The sequence below is a fragment of the Mesoplodon densirostris genome, chromosome 9, assembly GCF_025265405.1.
Source record: "Mesoplodon densirostris isolate mMesDen1 chromosome 9, mMesDen1 primary haplotype, whole genome shotgun sequence".
NCBI classification, from domain to species: Eukaryota; Metazoa; Chordata; class Mammalia; order Artiodactyla; family Ziphiidae; genus Mesoplodon; species Mesoplodon densirostris.
In genome coordinates this window covers 59,116,638-59,138,398 of record NC_082669.1, presented here as the reverse complement: position 1 = coordinate 59,138,398, position 21,761 = coordinate 59,116,638, and the positions used below count along the sequence as shown (strand labels likewise).

At 39.6% G+C, this 21,761-nt stretch overlaps 1 protein-coding gene across 4 annotated transcripts in view; it reads left to right on the top strand.

Annotated features, from left to right (window-relative positions):
* Positions 1-21,761, top strand: part of CDK14 (cyclin dependent kinase 14) — a 614,965-nt gene that overhangs the window by 47,499 nt on the left and 545,705 nt on the right. Inside the window, exon 1 of one of the 4 annotated variants that reach the window (XM_060108930.1) lies at positions 9,133-9,281. The exons of the other annotated variants lie outside the window; for them this stretch is intronic. The gene's annotated coding sequence lies outside the window, so the exon portion shown is untranslated. Of the gene's footprint in view, positions 1-9,132; positions 9,282-21,761 lie in introns of those variants that run through there. 4 annotated transcript variants of the gene reach the window in all.

The following is a 21,761-nucleotide window of genomic DNA, read 5'->3' as shown; positions in this document are numbered from 1 at the left end:
TAACGGGTCTTGCCTGAGCACCAGCAGTTTGAGCCTTTTCTGCACACTTCTTAGTGGCCTCCATCCTCGCAGACGCTGCCCACCAGTGGGCACCTGCGGGACCCGCACTTATCTTCCCTCATCTGCCTTAATTTTTCCCAAGATGTTACTCCTGCTCTGCCGTCTGCTTTGCTTTCTGTTTCTATTCCCAATTCCAGGTCCCTCTTTTTCTTATTATCCCCAATTGGAATGATGCCAAGTTTGTATATATTAAAATTTGAAGCACCTGCTGAAAAGGTATATCCACTTATGGATCAAGTGAGCACTTTATAGACCAGAGGAGACAGAAAGTGATTTCATTAGTGATACTTCTGTTCTGCAGGTTAATAAATTAATTAAGCCTTTCTACTTTTATTGGAGGGGTTATGTGTTTCTTTAGTAAATATTTATTTTGTTGCCCTATTTACACAGCACTATATCAGGTAGGTGCATTGGGGGGTAGCAAAGGAGTAAAATGACCCAGCTCTTGCCTGTCTTTTTTTTAATAATTAATTTATTATTATTATTTATTTATTTTATTTTTGGCTGTGTTGGGTCTTCCTTGCTGTGCGCGGGCCTTTCTCTAGTTGTGCTGGGTGGGGGCTACTGTTCGTTGCAGTGCACGGGCTTATTGCGATGGCTTCTCTCTTGTTGTGGAGCACGGGCTATGGGCTTCAGTAGTTGTGGCACGTGGGCTCAGTAGTTGTGGCTCACGGGCTCGAGAGCACAGGCTCAGTAGTTGTGGCGCACAGGCCCACCTGCTCCGTGGCACATGGATCTTCCCAGACCAGAGCCTGAACCCACGTCCCCTGCATTCTTAACCACTGGACCACCAGGGAAGTCCCTTTTGCCTGTCTTGAAAGACTATGCTGTGTACCCGGGGAGATGGAATACATACATTAAACAGCTAAGGGACCGAAATAAGTGTAAGATGATATGCATTAAACAGCTAAGGGACCGAAATAAGTGTAAGATGATATGCTGGAAACTGTACTTAAGTGTGTGTTGTGGGACACGTAGTAACGGTGCTTCCTGTACACAGCCACTAAGCACTCTTTGTTGTCTCATTTAATCCTTATAACCCTCAAGCAGTTCCTCTAGTGAGTCCTGTTTTGCAAGTAGTGAATCTGAGTCTTCGAGGTTAAATCACTTGCCCACAGATACTCACCTACAAAGTGACAGAAGTTAGGATTTGAACCATAGATTGGTCCGAGTCTAAAGACTATAATAGGTAGAAGCGGAGGTTGGGAGCACTTGGGTCATGCTCCTGTGCATGTGTGTTTTGAGATATGCTGGGTATCTTCTGTTTACTCCCCTAGATTCTGTGTCCATCCTTTCCATCCTGCTCTGTGCCCTGGGTGGCTGACCTGGATTACACTAGTGAACACCCTTGCCTTTCTGCTTCCAGACAGATTCGAACAGTGGGAAGAAATCAGGAGATCTGAGGGCAGGTTGAGAGTGATATTGGGTGTTTATTCCTTCAGCTCTTCTCTACTGGGTCCCAGCCTGTTGGCACCATACTTCTCTTTCCCTCCGCTGCTTCCTGCCTCCCTCCCCTCTTTGTCTTTCTCTCTCTCTTGCTCTGCATTCCAGGAATCACTCTCACTCCTTGACCCTTCCCTACCCACAGGGTAGGTAACGTAGCGCTAACCCTGCCCTGACTTTAAAAGTTGTCTCTTGATCAAACTCAATTTGAATGTGTTATACCCAGTTTGAGTGTGTGTGTGATATGTTTCCTGTTGAGACTGGTATGGGCAACTATTTGCAAAGCATCACTTCCTTTCTTCCTGCCTTCCTGCTTCTGTCTTTTCTCAGTATGTTCAGCATTGAGGATAAGAAATAGCTTTGCAAGTAAGTTCATCTGTACCATTTTTCTAGATTCCACATATAAGTGATATTATACAATATTTGTTTTTCTCTTTCTGACTACCTCACTCTGTATGACAGTCTCCAGGTCCATCCACATCTCTGCAAATGGCACAATTTTGTTCCTTTTAATGGCTAATATTCCACTGTATATATGTACCACATCTTCTCTATCCATTCCTCTGTTGATGGACATTTAGGTTGCTTCCATGTCCTGGCTATTGTAAATAGTGCTGCAATGAACATTGGGGTACAAAAGCAGAAATAGAGACACAGATGTAGAGAACAAACATGTGGATAACAAGGGGGAAGGTGGGTGGGATGAACTGGGAGACTGGGATTGATATATATACACTACTATGTATAAAATAGATAACTAATGAGAACCTACTGTATAGCACAGGGGACTCTTCTCAGTTCTCTATGGTGACCTAAATTGGAAGGAAATCCAAAAAAAGAGGGGATATATGTACACGTATAGCTGATTCACTTTGCTGTACGGGAGAAACTAACACAATATTGTAAAGCAACTATACACCAATAAAAAAAAAAAAGAGAAAGAAATAGCTAAGACATGGCCCCTGCCCTCGGGGAACTTATAGTGTAGGTTAAAATTTAATTAATAATAATGGAAAAGAAACTTGTAATGGATTTGAGAAGCTGAGTGACTGAAGAGACAGTCTAGCACACAAAATGAGTTGTTTTACTGAAGGTGAAATGTTGCCAGCAATTCACAAACTGGTCGCTTATTCTTTCTACCTGTATGTTAGCTTTGTCCCTTGCCCAGAATTTTGAAAAACTCATCTTTATTAAGTTTACTAGAAGAACATCAAGGAGGGGACAAAATCTTTTTCAAAAAGTAACTGGAAGTGTGGTTTTTAGAACTCATCATATTCACTAAAAAGCTAAGTTCCCCATAAGAGTTGTCAATCAAATAAAATTCTCTCCTTGTGTCCCTGGATTTAAGATGCATATGAAGTTTGGGAAAGTCTATCAGGCTTTTTTTTTTTTTTTTTTTAAAGTAATAGACTATTTTTTTGAGCAATGTTAAGTTTATAGAAAATAGTTTTTATATCCCCTCTCTCTCCAATTTCCCCTTTTGCTAATAACATCTTGCATTCGTGTGGTACATTTATTACAACTGATGAGCCAATATTAACTCATTAACTAAAGTCCATAGTTTACATTAGGGTTCACTGTGTTGTACAGTTTTATGGGTTTTGACAAATGTATAATGACATGTATCCACTGTTACAGCATCATACGGCATAGTTTCACCGCCCTAAATATCCTCTGTGCTCCACCTATTCATTCCTTCTCCTCTTCCCCTGAACCCCTGGCAACCACTGATCTTTTTACTGTCCCCGTACTTTTGCTTTTTCCAGAATGTCATGCAGTTGGAATCATACAGCATGTAGCTTTTCTAGATGGGTTTCTTTCACTAAGCCATATGCACTTAAGGTTCCTCCATGTCTTTGAGTGGCTTGACAGCTCATTTATTTTTATCGCTGAATGATATTCCATTGTCTGGATGTACCACAGTTTGTTTAACCATTTACCTATTGAAAGACATCTTGGTTGCTTCCAAATTTTGGCAACTATGAATAAAGCTGTTGTAAACATTTGTGTGTAGGTTTTTGTGTGGATCTAAGTTTTGAACTGGTGTCCCAGGATTTAAGATGTACGTGGAGTTTGGGAAGGTCTATCAGGTGTTTTTTTTTTTTTTTTTTTTTTTTATTAACAGCCAGGAGAAATGCCATTTTTCCTCTGCTAACGTTCAGTTCTTACCCTGTTATAATGCTTTGGCTGATTAAACAAGCACCAAGGCAAAGACATAGCATCAAAAGATAATGCAGGAAAAGGAAGTATACTACCTGTTCTCAGATGTAAAGTCCAGGCAGTAATCCTGAAAATGGGTTTCTTTGAACTAGTCAGAGCCAAGGGCAGATACTGGCTTCTTTGCCAGACACACTGAGTCTTAATTAATCACTTAATCACATGCTTACGCATGACCTGAGAATTAGAGGGGAAATACAAACTGAATATCTGACATAGTAAATCAAGTATAAAATACTTACCTGTTTTATAATTTTATAAGAGCAATTTGCCCGATGACTCTTATTTCTAATTGAGGAAAGTAAACACATTACAAATGCGTATCTGATGTATGAACACATCTTTGGGATGTTAATGTGGCTCTCCCTTGCTTTTGAGTAAGCAAAGAGCCATTCTTTCCAGACTTCCTGTGGCCACCAGTAATTCTGCCAAAGGGTCTGACATCCTGGGAATTTGCCAGCCTTTCTTCAGAGACTTTGACTCATTCTGAAACACCCTTCAGAGTTTCTAGTGGTCTGTTTAAATCTTCTGCTTTAGGGTATTCGGGTGCTGAGGCAGCACATACAAATTCCCATCTCGAATCACCTGAGTGGTGTAACTTCATAAAAATCACTTGAGCTTTTTTGTGTTTTTGAGAGTACCAAGCCTCTTTCTGCTGCTGCCGGGTATATTATAAAGGTGGATTGGCCCATGTTTTTAAAGCACTTAAAGCTCCCCAGGGGAAAGTGCCTTGCAACTTCCAGGCATAATTACTGGGTGTATTCCAGCTGGAATAAGGCAAGCAAAGTGCAGTCACTTTAAAGCCAAATGCTCAACACTTTTCTTCTGAGGACTCCATTTAGTTCCTTCATAGGGGTAATATATTTTGAATGTGAGAGCATTTGAGTTGCAGTGGGAGAGATTTTAATTATTATTGAATATTTCATCAAAAATTTGGACTCATTATCATTTTGGTATCTGAATGTAAAGGCATCATACACAGTGCCCAGAATCTTCCTTAATCTAAAGTGGACAGGTGTTTTTCCTTCCTGTTTCTGAAGAGCACTAGTAGACTAAGCGTCTTGATCTGGTTTTGCCTGTTTAGGGGAACCATTCCAGTCTGCAGACTCTCCATGTAGTTCAAAGCATCTGGTGTGATAATAGAAGTGAGAAACATTGAGGAATGACTTTGTAATTTCTTTCAATTATTAATAAAAATCATAAACGAGATTTTTATGTCTGTAAATAGTATCTATTTTTTGTTTCATAGAAAATGACTGGGACTTTACTAGTCTTTCTTCAGAGATTTTGACTCATGCCCTTAGAGTTTCTAGTGGTCTGTTTAAAGCTTCTGGTTCAGGGTATGTGGGTGCTGAGCCAGAGCATATAAATTCCCATCTTGAATCACCAAAGTCTGAATGGTATAATGTCAGGGAAATCACTTCAACTTTTTTGTGTTGTCAAGAGTACCAAGCCTCTCTGCTGCCTGGGGATATTATAAAGGTGGATGAGCCCATATTTTTAAAGCATTTTAAAATACTGTTGTATTTAAAAATATGACACAGCATCTCTTGGAGATTTAAGCCTCCTTATGTTGACATCAACTGATAGAATGAATTGGAAATAGTTGCAGAGAAATAGGTATTTAAAATATTTTCTAAAAAATGTAATTTATGTATGAGAAATTGGTGTCACAAACATTTAGTTGATTTCAGAGATCGCTGTTGCTCATTTACTTTATTCCTTCTCCTTTTCATTTTGTAATAATAGTAGACTGTCGTACTTTCACACTTGGAAAGTGCTTATTTAACAGCCCAGACCATTCAACTGTGATAAGGACTTTGGTTGCAGTTTGATTTATCATTATTTCTTCTAGTTTGAAATATATTTTGCAAATATTTTCTGTGAACATCCCTTAACTTAATTTTCCCTCCATCTTATAATTGTCTTGAGAGAACTTTTTGTAGTTGATGCTTACAGTGTTTTAGACTAAATGTGAAAGTTTAAAGCTGGATGTAAAGTTTGTTTGTTTGTTTATTTATTTATTTTTAAGTTTAACATATGTGTTCGTTGGAGTGTCTTCAGGTCTCTAGTGCAGTGATGATAATCACGTTCTAGATCTACAGAAATTCATCTTCTGTTATTTTTATGGATCTGTGCTGTTACTGTACTTACTAGACTTCTGTGACTATTAAGCACGTGAAAAGTGGCTCCTGGAACTGAGGAATTGAATTTTTTATTTTAATTAATTTAGATTTAAATAACCACATGTGGCTAGTGGCTACTGTATTGGACAGCACAGCTCAAGTGAGTCATTTGGTTGCTAAAGGCTCGTCTTTAAGTTATCTTAACGTCCTGGCATACTTAACAACAACAACAAAAATAAAAATTTATTGAGCATCTGTTTACTTTGTGCTGGAGATGTCACTGGTATTTACTTTTCACAACTTATAACAACCCTGTGAGCTCCTGTTTTACTGTCAGGAAAGCAAGGCCCAGGGAGCATAAGTATTGCGGCAGAAGTCATACAGCTAGTGCACGAAGCATGCTCTCTTTTGTCACAGGATCTAATTTTGGTTCAAACTGTAGCATCAGTTATTTTGTAGAAGTCTCTCGATTTGGGTTTGTATGCTGTTTTCTTATGATTGGATTGAAGTTTTGTAATATTTTCATCACCCTAAAATGAAACCCTGTACCTATTAGCAGAAACTGCCCATCTTCCCCTCCCTCCAGCCCCTCGCAACCAGGGATCTACTTTCTATCTCTATAGATATCCCTATTCTAGAGAGTTCTCATAAATGGAATCATACACTATATGGTCTTTGTGACTGGCTTCTTTCATTTAACATGTTTTCAAGGTTCATCCTATTGAAGTATGTCAGTACCAGTACTTAGTTCCTTTTTATGGTCGAATAATATTCCATTATATGGATATGATGTCTTTTGTTTATTCATTCATCAGTTGGTAGAGATTTCGTTGTTACCACTTTTTAGTTATGAATAATGCTGCTCTAAGTGTTCATGTACAAGTTTTTGTGGGGACATATGGTTTCATTTTGCTTGGGTGTATACCTAAGAGTGGAATTGCTGGGTCATGTGGTAACTGTGTTTAGCATTTCTGAGGTAGGGGTGGTTCCTTTTTGATAAATGTGTTTGATTCTTTATTGTTTCTTGTGGTTTCTATCCACTAGTGAATTAGGGTTACAGTGGACTTAGATTCAAGACAACAATAATAGTGTATCTCATATTCTCCTTTAGTGCCAGGTAAAATATTTATAAAAATAATTAATACTTATTTTCAGATTTCTGCACATACATTTGAGATTTTTAAAAATGCATGACAGTCTTCCTTCTTATGTCTTTTTTAACATTTGAAAATATATACGTGTGCATATATATATATATATATATATGTTGGCATTTATATAAGTGTGGTCCTAATGTAATATGGACAACTGGAGTCTACAGATTGTTGGTAGAACACCAGTTGAAATAAGATTCTGCACTTCTGAGTATTAACGATAGCTGGGGATAATCTCTGTTAGTTTATGGCATTTTCTAGGCATTATTATGTTCAGACCCTAAAGGGTTGGACTGCATGCCTCCCTGCCGATCTGTCTGCAAGAAACAGCAGAATTGTAACGCAACATAGCTTTTTTTTGGTTCAGTAAATAGACATTTCTTGCTGAGATGACAGAAGTCTGAAACTACTCTTAAAAATACACGTAGTTTAACTCTGTGAATGTTGCCAGAAATAATCTTATTAAAATAAGGTTATGAAGTACTCTGGCCTGCAAGAATATTGCCCTGCATTACAGTACAGTTGGTTAAAAAAAAAGTCCTGTGATAAGAATCTTCACACTTGTGATATTGCTTCGATTTCCCCTGTTTCATCCAAATATTTTCTACTATATATTTTGGTATGCTAGGTGTTAAGGAGACCATAAAAGTGTATATGTTGTTGTCGTTCTTTTTTTTTTGGCTGCACCTTGTGGCATGTGGGATTTTAGTTCCCCGACCAGGGATCGGACCTGTGCCACCTGCAGTGGAAGCTCGGAGTCTTTAACCACTGGACCGCCAGGGAAGTCCCTGTATATGTTGTTCTTGTCTTCAAGGAGCTTATGCAAATAATGATATAAAGCAGAAATGAAGAAAAGGCTCCACGAATGTTACAGAGGGCTGTGGGAAAGTTTCAGTAGTTCAGAAAGAGCTCAGCAGTCTGGGGTCCTTGGAGGGGATAGAATCCTGGAGCTGGGGACAGTGTGTGTTTGTAAGTCTTTTGGATTGACTCTTTTTCCCCCAAACATTTTTTTTTTTTTAGAGTAGCTTTAGATTTACAATAAAATTGAGAGGAAGCTACAGAGATTTCCCACAAACCACTCCCCCTCCCCCCATCCACACATAGCCTCCCTCATTATCAACATCACTCACCAGAATGGTACATTTTTTTTTTTTTTTTTTTTTACCAGAAGGAACACTGAATTGACTCTTTACAGTAAAAGCACAACCTCATTAGTTTGCACTCCACTAATTAGGAAGTTTTTGTGAAATATTGGGTAAGGATTGAACTTTAGATAGGATTTTCCAAGAAATTAATAGCATCAATGACATAAAGTGAATGTTTAACCTATTTAGGAGAAGATAATGGTTTAAAGTACTTCTGTAATGAAGGACCCGTACATAAGCATTCCAGCAACATTTATTGAGTATGTAGAATGTTGAGAAAGAATAGTGTGATGACTAAGAGCATAGATTCTAGCATCAGACTCCCTGGATTCAAATATGGCTCTACTATTGACTAGCTCTGTGGCTTGGGCAAATTACTTAACCTCTCTGAGGCTCAGTTTCTTGTTCTGTAAGGTGGGAACAACAGTTTTGCCTACCTCGTAGCATTTCTGTGAGGATTGAATGTAAAATGCTTAGATCTGTGTTTCATGCCTGATAAACACTCATTAAGTATTGACTATTATTAATGTGTTCCTAGCACTGTGCTAAATGCAGTGGGGAGATATAAGAGAATGTCTGGAGTCAGAGATCTTTCAGACTAGCAGGTGACGTAACACATATTGATATATAATATATATATATCTTCAATACAATACAGACAGGTGCATATTTTCTTTCTAGTTTGCAGTTTAACAATTATAATTAATTCAGTGGACTTTCAAAAACCTAGTTTGAATCCTTCAGACAATGTAAAAGTAATAACTTTTCTTATAACATGTTCTGTGGTTTAGACTTTTCCATAAGTTCTGATGACCTTCTCCTAGCTGGATTGATTTACTGAAATTGGACTATTTGGCCCACTGGGGAAATGCACACTAACTTTTACCCTTATGTCTCTGGTGAATGTACCAATTAGGAGGCAATGCTCATGTTTCTTGAATGTTGTTTTACAGCCCAGCTGCAAAACAGTGGCTCCTGAGTCTAAGGAAGTGGAAACTGGCAAAACCATGGAGTGAAGCCACTGCCTGAGGTGCCCTCAGCCATACTACTTGGCACCTAGAGACGGAACATACATTGGTCATTGAGTCATTTTCCAAGGATTCTGAAACCTTACATGATAGAATGTTGAGACACAGGTAAATTGAATTCTGTGTCTGCTACAGGAATCCTGTGAAAACTCGAGAGGCCAGGATTTGCCTATTGAGGTCTTCTTAAGGTGAAATTAAGAACTGATGTATTTTGCAAAATTTCTGTTGGCCAAAGGTGCTCGTGGCTGCTGCTGCTCTTTTTCTGGCTTTGTTGCTATTTTAGAAGTGTGCTGAACGGGGCCACTGCAGTACACAACTCCAGGGGACAATATTTATTAGATAGTTTATGTAAAGTGCACCCTCTGAAATTGTGCAGACCATAGGCTGCACAGCTGCTAAAGGCGGACCTAGTGCTGAATTTGACTCTTAGTTTTGTTCTTAGAACCTGTTGTTACAAGTTCTTTGGAATGTGTCCTGGTCTTATGGATGAAATTGGACCTTTAACTGGACAAGGTCTTGAACTCCAAATACTCAGATAACCCACGTGCCTTCCACGTCTGGTTTGGCATTAACCCAAACTCTCACTGTTATCACCCAGGTTATTATGACATGTCTTATCACTGTAAGTCATCTGGTGACTGGTTTAAAGGAATTCTAACCCTTATGTGCTAGGACTTCACTAAGCATTCTTCACTTGTAAGCCTGATTTGTGTTCCTACAGCCGTTGTTGCTGGGATCGATTCTTCTCGAAGGTCTGTGAGGTTATAAATGTATTGATGGTTGTGTAAGAGGCTGCTATTTCTCATACAACAAGGCCAGCCCTGCCTCCAGCTGCTCCAGGCGGGGTCTTGAGCAGCTGCAACAGCTGCCCTAGGAGTCTGCAAAGCACTCTCCTGCATTGCACAAGGATTAAATATGCTATCTGCTAGAGCTGTGTCTGGTAAGAGTCTTAGAACACTTCCAGGAAAGAAAAACAAAATTGTATTTCCACAAAGGAGTAAGAAATGTTGGCACTAATCTCCATGAGGTCACTTCACTCGGGACAAAAAGTTTGTGTTCTCTTTATTTTAACCAGTTTTCTAGGTACTTTGAGGAATACTTTAAGTTTGTGATTCTAACTTAGAGAGGTTAGAAAAATAACTCTATTAACTTTGGGGTGATTGGAACCAGGATGATACATTTTGTTCGTATAGGTTATTGTGAATTTGTCTTTACTCATCCACTAATTAGATCACCGTTTATGCCCTGATTCCTCCCTCCCTCCCTCCCTCCCTTCCTTCCTTCCTTCCTTCTTTTTTCTTTTTCACATGTTTGGTAGTTAGGAGTGTTGGTATAAAGCAAAGTCTGGTTGATTTAAACCACAGACAAGTTTAGAACTGGAAGAAGTTCTGGTATCATTTATCACAAGCTCCTCATTTTACAGGTGTCAAAGCTGAGACCTTGAGAAGCTAAATAACTGTGCAAAAGTGACAGAACTGATGGGTGGTAGAATCTCAACCAGCACTCAGGCCATGCTGTGCCAGGGAAACGCAAGTCCTGCTCATTTCTCTCCTGGGTTAGGTGCCCTTGGAGAAGCCAGAGACCTGCCAGGGGTTATTTATGGAACCCCTCTGTGCAATTGAGGTGATTCTCATTTGAACATTTTATGGGAATGGTGTGGAGTATGCTTATAAAAGGCCCTGTCACTTAATAGAAGAGTGACCTCGGGTGGTTAGTTAAGCTCTTTGTGCTTCAGTTTTCTAATCTGAAAAATCATATTTCCGTCCTCATACAGATGCAAGGATGCTGTGCATGAATACTTGTCAAGTACTTACTACAACGTTTGGCATAGAGTAGGTGCTATGCAATCATGAGCTGATAGGATTATGTGTTGAAAGTTTCCTTTTAATTTTTAATTTTTTTTTGCGGTATGCGGGCCTCTCACTCCTGTGGCCTCTCCCGTTGCGGAGCACAGGCTCCGGACGCGCAAGCTCAGCAGCCATGGCTCACGGGCCTCGCCGTTCCGCGGCATGTGGGATCTTCCCGGACCAGGGCACGAATCCGTGTCCCCTGCATCGGCAGGCGGACTCTCAACCACTGCGCCACCAGGGAAGCCCTCTTTTTAATTTTTTAAAACCCATGTGTAAGAGAGGAAGTATCTGTAGAGAAGCTTAAACAGTCATTTGAGACTTTTTTTGTATTAGGAGGTTGAAGAGGGGAGAGACCTTGGCACCAGATAACTGTAGATTTCAGTCTGGGCTCCTTGACTTTCTAGCCATGCAAACTGATTCATCTCACGCCACCTGTTCAGTTTGTTCATCTGCTAAGGGGATATATGCTTACGAGGTTGTGAAGGTTAGAGGAAATGGATGTGAAACCAGCCTTAGCACACAGGTGGCAGGTGCTTTTTGTTCCCTTTGCATTGAGTGGAATGTCTATACACACACACCCATACACTCAGGTGGAGTTCTGTTTCTTCTATGATGTCCCCCTTCCCCCATTACTCTCCAACTTTCATAAATCTCTCTTCATATAAGCTATAACACACCTGCCTCGCTTCCTTTCACTTCATGTATATTGTCTTGAATTATTTAAAAAGTTTGTCATGTATCCACTTTCTCTCTCTGAGAAAGAGCATTAAGATTTGTACTTATTTTGGGGACTTCCCTGGTGGCGCAGTGGTTGAGGATCTGTTTGCCAGTGCAGGGGACATGGGTTCGATCCCTGGTCCGGGAAGATCCCACATGCTGCAGAGCAACTAAGCTCTAAGTTGTGTGCCACAACTACTGAGCCTGCATGCCACAACTACTGAAGCCCGCAAGCCTAGAGCCTGAGCTCCGCAACAAGAGAAGCCACCATAATGAGAAGCCCACTCACTGCAATGAAGACCCAACACAGCCAAAAAAAAAAAAAGATTTGTCCTTATTTTGGATCACACTCACCTTGATACTGAGTGTGTAATAGTTTCTCAGGAAGGAACTGTTGATGTTGATGGAAAAGTTCATCAAAGTAAGCAGGGAGGCCTCCCTGGTGGCGCAGTGGTTGAGAGTCCGCCCGCCGATGCAGGGGATACGGGTTCGTGCCCCGGTCTGGGAGGATCCCATATGCCGCGGAGCGGCTGGGCCCGTGAGCCATGGCCGCTGAGCCTGCGCGTCCGGAGCCTGCGCGTCCGGAGCCTGTGCTCCGCAACGGGAGAGGCCACAACAGTGAGAGGCCCGCATACCACAAAAAAAAAAAAAAAAAAAAAAGTAAGCAGGGAGTGGGTCTTCTTCTGCCAGCATATTGAGAACCTGCCCTCTTCAGCTTTCTTTTTCTCAGTCACTATTTTTAATCTCAGTACCTCTGTGTTAGTGCTTTCTGCTTCTGATCTCTGAGAAGATGTTGTTTCTTTGTCTCTGTTGTTCTAGTGTAAGAAACTAGAGATATTCTCAGTCACTGACTTGTTAATAGCAAAATTTCTGTGTAAGATTTTTGGCCATAGTCTTCTATTCAGAAAGTCCCTCTAAAAATTCATTGCAACCTTTAGTCACCTTTAATAAAACAAAACCAAATTTCTGTCATTTTCATGGTTCAGGAGCTCCTTGGTAATGCTTGCACTTTATAGAAGCTTTTCTCTGCAGAATAGAAATTGCTTTCTAAAGACTATTGGGTTTTTACAGTTACAGAGTCTGGAGCCAATGGAGAAAGTATTTACATTCTCAATCTGGAGTGCTTTTAAATATAGTATTTTCTAAATTTTTTTTGTAATAAATTTTTACATTTTATTTCTCATATTTTGCTTAAAAACTTTCTAAATACATCTTTTTCTCTGAATGTTGCTTAAAATTATATTGTTAATAGTATTTAAGGAACATTCATTCATTCAGTATTTATTATGCATTCTATGGCAGGTGCTATGCTGGATTCTGGGAATATAATAATGAATGACACAAACTTGGTTTTAGCCCTTGAGGAGTTTACAGTCTAGCGGAAAGTAGGAAAAAAAATAGCTTTCAAATGAAATAATGGGTAAGGAAGGGTTAAAGTCAGCAGAAGTTGCTAAATTGTACTACTACTGAAACTAATGAATACTTTTAAAAAGCGTTCAAGATGTGATGAACTGTGAAAATAGGTCAAGACGAATACATTTTCCCTCCGTGATTGTCTACTTTTGCAAGGACTGTAATAAATTATCTCTAAACTTTATGTGGCACAGAACCCGAAGGGTTTTAGACACTATCCTGTGGCTATCTGACATCTACAACAAATTTAACCCCTTGGAGCAGAGTGTTTGAGCTTCACTGTGAAGCAAATCAAGGGAAAGGAAAAAGCATCTTTCTATAAAACACAAGACCACAGGGAGAGACCAGGTGACTCTTCTGTTTCCATCAGAAAATGGACAACCCCACATTTAATAAATTTATTTATTTACTTATTTATTTTTGGCTTCATTAGGTCTTCATTGTTGGGTCTTCGTTGCTGCGTATGGGCTTTCTCTAGTTGTGGCGAACGGGGGTTACTCTTCGTTGTGGTGCACAGGCTTCTCATTGCAGTGGCTTCTCTTGTTGCAGAGCTTGGGCTGTAGGCGTGCGGGCTGCAGTAGTTGTGGCTTGTGGGCTCTAGAGTGCAGGCTCAATAGTTGTGGTGCACGGGCTTAGTTGCTCCATGGCATATGGGATCTTCCCACACCAGGGCTCGAACCCGTGTCCCCTGCATTGCCAGGCAGATTGTCAACCACTGCACCACCAGGGAAATCCCCAACTCCACATTTAGATGAAATTTTGGATGCCTTTACTCTGTGCTAGATTTATCTGATAATTATAATGCTGAATTATCACAGTCACCCTCCTGAAGGCAAAAAAGCATGAGCAAATAATTTCTCCAAGTTCCCCTGTTGCTTCACAGCTTGATGATATTATGAAAGCTATATACACATCCAGTGTAAAATGTTTTCTTTCACTTTTTTGAAAGCAGTTAGGAGGATTGACTATTAAGACTGAGTTAGCTAAAGGAAGAGCCAACAGAACTTAACACATGTGATAAAGTTTACCAATCATAAATGATTTATGGCCTTTATCTTTTATTAGACATTACCTACATGGTTCAGATTGGTAACCCATGGCAAGATGAAAGAAATATGAAGTCTGCTCTGTGCTTGAGAGAAATTGTAAGGATCTGAAGATTAAAGCTAGTTGAAGGAACTCTAGTCTTGGGGGGAAATTATGGTAAATCTCAGTTGATGATCAGCTCAGCCCTATCTTGGAATCCTAAAATCTTTTACTTGAGGAAAAAGAATCTGAAATCATATTTTACTTAGGCACTAAGATCAGGAACAAGACAAGGTTGTCCACTCTAACCACGATTATTCAACACAATTTTGGAAGTTTTAGCCACAGCACTCAGAGAAGAAAAAGAAATAAAAGGAATCCAAATCAGAAAAGAAGTAAAGCTGTCACTGTTTGCAGATGACATGATACTATACATAGAGAATCCTAAAGATGCTATCAGAAAACTACTAGAGCTAATCAATGAATTTAGTGAAGTAGCAGGATACAAAATTAACGCACAGAAATCTCTTGCATTCGTATACACTAATGATGAAAAATCTGAAAGTGAAATTAAGGAAACACTCCCATTTACCATTGCAACAAAAAGAATAAAATACCTAGGAATAAACCTACCTAAGGGGACAAAAGACCTGTATGCAGAAAACTGTAAGATACTGATGAAAGAAATTAAAGATGATCCAAACAGGTGGAGAGATATACCATATTCTTGGATTGGAAGAATCAACATTGTGAAAATGACTATACTACCCAAAGCAATCTACACATTCAATGCAATCCCTGTCAAACTACCAATGGCATTTTTCAGAGAACTAGAACAAAAAATTTCACAATTTATATGGAAATGCAAAAGACCTTGAATAGCCAAAGCAATCTTGAGAAAGAAAAATGGAGCTGGAGGAATCAGGCTCCCTGTCTTCAGACTATACTACAAAGCTACAGTAATCAAGACAGTATGGTACTGGCACAAAAACAGAAATATAGATCAATGGAATAGGATAGAAAGCCCAGAGATAAACCCACTCACATATGGTCACCTTATCTTTGATAAAAGAGTCAAGAATATACAGTGGAGAAAAGACAGCCTCTTCAATAAGTGGTGCTGGGAAAACTGGACAGCTACATGTGAAACAATGAAATTAGAACACTCCCTAACACCATATACAAAAATAAACTCAAAATGGATTCGAGATCTAAATGTAAGACCAGACACTCTAAAACTCTTAGAGGAAAACATAGGCAGAACACTCTATGACATAAATCACAGCAAGATCCTTTTTGACCCACTTCCTAGAGAAATGGAAATAAAAACAAAAATAAACAAATGGGACCATATGAAATTTAAAAGCTTTTGCACAGCAAAGGAAACCATAAACAAGACGAAAAGACAACCCTCAGAATGGGAGAAAATATTTGCAAATGAAGCCACTGACAAAGGATTAATCTCCAAAATTTACAAGCAGCTCAATATCAAAACAACAAACAACCCCATCCAAAAATGGGCAGAAGAGCTAAATAGACATTTCTCCAAAGAAGATATACAGATTGCCAACAAACACATGAAAGAATGCTCAACATCACTAATCATTAGAGAAATGCAAATCAAAACTACAGTGAGGTATCACCTCACACCAGTCAGAATGGCCATCATCCAAACTTCTACAAACAGTAAATGCTAGAGAGGGTGTGGAGAAAAGGAAATCCTCTGGCACTGCTGGTGGGAATGTAAATTGATACAGCCACTATGGAGAACAGTATGGAGGTTCCTTAAAAAACTAAAAATAGAACTACCATATGACCCAGCAATCCCACTACTGGGAATATACCCTGAGAAAACTATAATTCAAAAACAGAAATGTACCACAATGTTCATTGCAGCACTATTTACAATAGCCAGGACATGGAAGCAACCTAAGTGTCCGTCGACAGATGAATGGATAAAGAAGACGTGGCACATACATACAATGGAATATTACTCAGCCATAAAAAGACATGAAATCGAGTTATTTGTAGTGAGGTGGATGGACCTAGAGACTGTCATACAGAGTGAAGGAAGTCAGAAAGAGAAAAACAAATACTGTATGCTAACACATATTTATGGAATCTTAAAAAAAAAAGGTTCTGAAGAACCTAGGGACAGGACAGGAATAAAGACGCAGATGTAGAGAATGGACTTGAGGGCATGGGGAGGGGGAAGGGTAAGCTAGGACAGAGGGAGAGAGTGGCATGGACATATATACACTACAAAACGTAAAACAGATAGCTAGTGGGAAGCAGCCACAGAGCACAGGGAGATCAGCTTGGTGCTTTGTGACCACCTAGAGGGGTGGGATAGGGAGGGTGAGAGGGAGGGAGATGTAAGAGGGAGGAGATATGGGGATATATATATGTATAGCTGATTCACTTTGTTATAAAGCAGAAACTAACACACCATTGTAAAGCAATTATATTCCAATAAAGATGTTAAAAAAATATTTTACTCAGGCAAAGTCAGGATTCAACTGCAGTAATTACTTACTGCATTTTACCTAATTACATTCACCAGATGCCTGGAAAATCTATTTGCTTGTTCCATTTAATTGGTGGGTATTGTTTTTATTGTTAATGATCCTATGTTATGTATTTAATTTGATAAACTGCTTAAATTTTTTTTGCATGAAATGTAGGTCAGTATAAACCTATGTAATAAAAATGAAACTAGGCAGCACAATCCATACTGCATGAATGTGAATGTGCCAAGTGCAGGGTGGGTGGGTGCTTGGTGTATTTGGAAGGCTTATTTAAAGGGTTGCTGTTATGTTCATCTCTAGCTGATTGCATCCTGCAAAAATCCAAGCTCAGTGTTGTCAGGTCTATCAAAATATCAGGGAACTCTCGAAATCCAGACTTTATGTTAAATCACTAGATCTTTAAATACTTTTAATTGATGATGGTGGTGATGATGATGATTATTTTTAAGAGCACAAAGGATGGCAAACAAACCAGTTAAAAAACAATTCCCAGTCACGCAGTAAGGGGACAGTTTTTAACCTCAGCTGCAGTCTGGGTCAATAATTGAAAGTGCAACTCGGGAAATGACTGCAGAGTAGCTTTTAAGTAATGAGGGGAAATTCTTTCAAGTTGCAGCATATCCTTGAAGCTTTCTCTTCTTTCTAGAAATACAAGCATCAGAGGAAAAAAAGGGAGATTTTTGGAGACCTATTTTCCATGTGTGCAATACAGGAGAATCACACATTAAAAAATTTTTGCATTTGCAGCCAATAGTAGGATGAGTTGGAACAGTAGTAGTATTGTATAAGTGAATCGTGCCTAGGCTGAAGTTTGAATAATTGTCAATGTGGACTGGGGAATTACTTCATTTGGCAAATCAGTTTTAACATAGATACGTGACTTATCCAGAGCAAATCATCATGATTCGGCGGGAGTGCATCTGCATTTGGGGACACTGAAAGGAATTGCATGTTTTACCATATCACTCCTCTGTTTAGTCATTCAGTGGCTTTCCACTGCTCACACGTTAAACTCAGTAGCCTAGCAAAGTCCCTCCCAGCCTGGCCCCTGCCTGCCCCTTCAACCTCATCTTCTGCCAGCCCTCCTGCCCTTGTATATTCCTGTTTCCCAGTAACAAGGGGCTACTCTCAGTTCCCAAATGCTTCTTGCTTTTGCATCCCTATACTTGTTATTCCCTTTGTCTTCAATATAACGTTGCCTGATTAGCTTCTCTGATTTCCAGACTCAGCTCAAATACCTTTTCTTAAGCAAAAACTTTCTTATCTGTAAACCAGCATTTCATAAACTCTGGTTCAAGTGGATCTTAAAAAAACAGAGAAAATTGTATTTATATCAGGCACTAGAAGTGATTCTGTCTCTCTGCCAGGGTTGCAACATAAGTATTTCATAAGCTTAATAGATGTGCTGTATAAATAAATGGATTTACAGGAGTTTCACAAATGAGGCGTATTATAGCTCCTTTGGGATAACTCACAGTGCATGTGAGCATATTAACAACTCAGAATGTAGCAAATGCATTAGCTTTGTTTGATTCAATGTTTCTCAAACTTATTTGACAATGGAACACTTTTGTTTGAGAACATCTGTTAAAGTCTTGAGGAAAGTCTGATCTGGGAAGGTAGTTTGGGGAAAATCTTGCCTTACAACATGGTTTTGCTTAATAAGAGGAAATATCTTAGGAAAGAATGTCTTCAAAGTAATGGAAGTATTGTCCATTTCTTTGAATGGAATTCCCAACTTGGTTTCAGTGTTTCAATATTTACACCATTATTAGTGCAGGTCCTTTAAAGTCATGGCTTGCCTAATTGTCACATAGTCCAACCTCAAGAAATGCAAATTTGTATCACAATCTCATCTAATAATTTTTTATTTGAAAAATTTCACACACACACAAAAGTTGAGAGGAGGGTATGTTAAACTCTCGTATATTTATTACCCAGATTCAACAGTTATTAAAATTTTGCTTCATTTTTTTCTTTATTGTCTACCCTCCTTTTTTGCTGAACTGTTCTAAAGCATATCCAAGACATCATATCATTTCACTCTTACACTGTTTCAGTGTGCGTCTTCACAAAAGGGGACATTACCTTACATTACTGCAGTAATATTGTTGCACTTATCAAAATTATAATAATTTCTTGGTAATGTCTATTACCCAGTCCATATTCAAACTTTGAAAAATATTGAGATATAATGCACATAACATAAAATTCAGTCTTTTAATGGCCAATTCAGTGGTTTGTAGGATATTCAAAAACCTATGCAACCATCACCCCTAATTCCAGCACCTTTTTATCACCCCCAAAGAAACCCATACTCATTAGCAGTCACTCCCCATTTTCTCCTCCCCCAACTAATCTAATTCCTGTCTCTAGATTTTGCCTATTCTGGGCATTATGTAGTCTTTTATGACAGGCTTCTTTCATTTAGCGTAATGTTTTCAAAGTTTCTTCACATTGTAGCATGTATTGGTACTTTATTCTTTTCTGTGGCTGAGTAATGTCCCATGGTATGGATATGTCACAGTTTGTTTATCTATTCACCAATTGGTGGACACTTAGGATGTTTCTGTGTTTTGATTATTACGAGACATGCCGTTATGAACATTCATGTACAAGTTTTTGTTTGACATATGTTTACATTTCTTCTGTGTATATCCCTAAGGGTGGAATTGCTGGGTCATATGGTAACTCTATATATAACTTTTTGAGGAACTGCCAAACTGTTTTCAAAGTGATGGCAACATTTTACATTACCATCAGCAACTTATGAGGGTTCCAATTTCTCCACATCCTCACCAATACCTGTTATTTATTGTCTGTCTGTTAGATTTTAGCCATCTTAGTGGGTGCAAAGTGGTATCTCATTGTGGTTTTGATTTTATATATTTCCCTAATGACAAATATTAAGCAGCTTTTCATTTGGGTATTGGCCATTTGTATTTCTTCTTTGGAAAAATATCTATTCAAATCCTTCCCCTATGGGCCTCCCTGGTGGCGCAAGTGGTTGAGAGTCCGCCTGCCGATGCAGGGGATACGGGTTCGTGCCCCGGTCTGGGAGGATCCCATATGCCGCGGAGCGGCTGGGCCCGTGAGCCATGGCCACTGAGCCTGCGCGTCCGGAGCCTGTGCTCCGCGACGGGGGAGGCCACAACAGTGAGAGGCCCGCATACCGCAAAAAAAAAAAAATAAATAAAAAATCCTTCCCTAGCTTTTAAGTGGGTTGTTTGTCTTTTTTTTTTTTTTTTTTTTTCTTTTTGCAGTACGCGGGCCTCTCACTGTCGTGGCCTCTCCCGTTGCGGAGCACAGGCTCCGGATGCGCAGGCCCAGCGGCCATGGCTCACGGGCCCAGCCGCTCCACGGCATATGGGATCCTCCCAGATCGGGGCACGAACCCGTATCCCCTGCATCGGCAGGCGGACTCTCAACCACTGCGCCACCAGGGAGGCCCTGTCTTTTTATTATTGAATTGCAAGGGTTCTTTATATATTCTGAATACTAGTCCCTTATCAGATGTATTAGTTGCAAGTATTTAATCCCATTCTTCGAGTTGTCTTTTCACTTTCTTTTTTTTTTTTTTTTTTTTTTTTGTGGTACGCGGGCTTCTCACTGCTGTGGCCTCTCCCGTTGCGGAGCACAGGCTCTGGATGCGCAGGCTCAGCGGCCATGGCGCACGGACCCAGCCGCTCCGTGGCATGTGGGATCTTCCCAAACCGGGGCATGAACCCGTGTCCCCTGCATCGGCAGGCGGACTCGCAACCACTGCGCCACCAGGGAAGCCCTCTTTTCACTTTCTTGATGGTGTCCTTTGAATAGCAAAAATTTCAAATTTTAGTCAAGTCCAATTTACCTATTTTTTTGTTGCTTGTGGTTTTGGTGTTATACCTAAGAAACCATTGTCTAATTCAAGGTCATATAAATTTATGCCTGTTTTTCTCTGAGAGTTTTATAGTTTTAGCTCTTATTTAGTTAGGCCTTTGATACATTTCAAGCTCACTTATGATGTAAGGAGTGGGTCACACTTTTAAAAGTAAAATTTTAGTTTCAACTTTCAGGGTGACCTAGAAAGGCAATTGTTTTCCCTCTGCCTGAATGTACTTGTGGACCCCATCCCCCATTCCAACTCCTCCATCCTTAGCTAATCATGACATAATTTATTAGAATCTGTTTGTGTACTAGGGAGTAGAATAATCAGAGTATATGAGAGGACAAAGTCTTTATTACAAATGTGATTACATTTAATTAAGCAAACAACCAAGTTGTAATAGACATCTGGTGTTTTTGCCTTACTTGCCTACTCTTTCTCTTTTTTTGGAAATGGCACTTGGTTTGTGGAGTCCACTTCCCACAGTCTCTGTCTATAGGCTGAACTTACAACACATACTCCTGCTCCAGGAGTGGGCAAATTGTACTGACTTGACAAATGAGAATTTTATCTCTAGAGCCATCATGATTGGTTCAGAGATGGATACAGACCCAAAAAGGGTCAGAGACATATGTGGAATTAGTGGGAGAGTTAACTGGTATAGCCTGGAAATTCTGATATCTTATCACCAGAAAGGGGTGTCTGTCTGTTTATAAAACCAACATGAGGAAAGGTGAGCTGAGAGATTGGATCTTAACTATCCATTGAACAGCAGAATCCAGCTTTGCCTGAAGTTTAGACTATTTCTGGACCTTTCAAATACATGAGATACATGTATATTCCTTTTTAGATTCGCAGCTGAAAGAGTTGTGGTTCTGACACAGATAGAATGATAGAAGCTGAAGACACAATATATATGAGATGCTTTGTGCCTTCGTGGACTGGACAACCTAGAAGGGAAACAGAGAGACAAATAAATAAATATATGGCAAATGCAAGATTAGACACCTGAATAAAATAGGCAAACAGCACAACTATTGGGGAGGGGTTAGGGAACTGGAAAAAGTCTTCAAAAAATAATTACTGATTTGGGGTTGAAAAATGAATTGACATTCGCTAAGTCGTTCTGTAGATAACAAAACCGATTTTTCCACTGCGGCTTAAAGAAGTCATTTCCATTTTGCTGTCG